The sequence below is a fragment of the Frankliniella occidentalis genome, unplaced genomic scaffold (assembly GCF_000697945.3).
Source record: "Frankliniella occidentalis isolate FOCC.00 unplaced genomic scaffold, Focc_3.1 Scaffold127, whole genome shotgun sequence".
NCBI classification, from domain to species: domain Eukaryota; kingdom Metazoa; phylum Arthropoda; class Insecta; order Thysanoptera; family Thripidae; genus Frankliniella; species Frankliniella occidentalis.
Window position 1 is genome coordinate 41,662 of NW_026267254.1, and position 1,229 is coordinate 42,890.

General features: G+C 53.9%; 1 protein-coding gene across 2 annotated transcripts in view; it reads right to left on the reverse strand.

Annotated features, from left to right (window-relative positions):
• LOC113211262 (noggin-like) overlaps positions 1 to 1,229 on the reverse strand; it is a 25,088-nt gene that overhangs the window by 20,578 nt on the left and 3,281 nt on the right. The window contains exon 1 of one of the 2 annotated variants that reach the window (XM_052270574.1): positions 519 to 669. The exons of the other annotated variant lie outside the window; for it this stretch is intronic. The gene's annotated coding sequence lies outside the window, so the exon portion shown is untranslated. Of the gene's footprint in view, positions 1 to 518; positions 670 to 1,229 lie in introns of those variants that run through there. 2 annotated transcript variants of the gene reach the window in all.

A 1,229-nucleotide genomic window follows, 5' to 3' on the forward strand; every position in this document is an offset into this window, starting at 1 on the left:
CATCCTGGTCCCCGCCCCGCCCCGCCACGGGCCGGCCCACCACGCCTCGCCCCGGCCGGTCGCCTACTTCATCCGCTCCGGCCGACCCGGCGCGCCGCGGCGGACACGCACGCGCGAGGCACACCGACGGGGGAGGAAAAGCTGAATGAATGAACCAACGAACGGATGAAGAATGGCTGACTCGAGAAACGAATGAATTGAAACGCAAACGAAAAAAAGATTTACACGCAGAAAAAAACAGCAACGCAACATCTAAATACCGAATGAACGCTGTATTAACAGGGCTTTTTCTCTGTACTGTCAATTTCGGATCGGTAATTAGTACCATGATAATTGAGGGGATTTTGTCACTATTGATAGACAGCTTCAAAGTGACAGGAAGTTTGCTGAGAAAGACAAGCAAACTAAAAAGCAGTCGTAAAGTCTCACTCTTGTGCGGTAACAGCACCCGAACAGTAAAACGCTCTAGAAGAAGATGGTGGTCGGCATTGTCGGGCTACTATAACGTCGATCCTCACCGTGGTGGTCGACCGTTGCGTCGGCGGTGGGGTGGAGCCCAGGGAGCTCGGCACTGCGCGAGCCGGCTAGGCTGCCCAGCTCAGCCCAACGGATGCGACTCGGTGTTCCGCCAACAACGACTGAACCTCACACCGACTAGGCGTCCAGCAACACTTCCTCTCCTTACGATGAGACGGATGGGTGGCTCGGCCGGGCAGCAGGTAGGTCTGGCGGGAGTGATTGAGAGCGAGAGAGAGAGAGAGAGAGAGAGAGAGAAAGAAAGAGAGATTGGGAGAGGAGAGAGAGTAAGAGAGAGAGAGACAAAGAGAGACAGAGAGAGGATGGAGTGAGCGAGAAATAGAGCGGGAAGACAGCGAGCGAGAGAGAGGAGGAAAGTTTCAATGGCGGCAAAACTCGCTCATCGAGATGGAATAATAGGAACAAATGGCTTTGCACCGCGATCTCATCCGATAAAGTTGAAACATTTAATTATCCTGTCGTTACTGTGACCATGACATCATCATACGTACGTATTGCTGCGCGTACTGACGCCGCTCCGCTCCGCGCCAGCGCCACGCCCCGCCCTCTCCACGTCCAGTTCAACAAACACTGGCGACGATCGACCGCAGCCCTTCTCCTCCGCCCCTCACTCTTCCAGTCATCCAGGTAATCATGAAAAACGCCTATTTACGGGTAGGAAAGTGTAATTTTGGGATGATACTCAGCGAAGT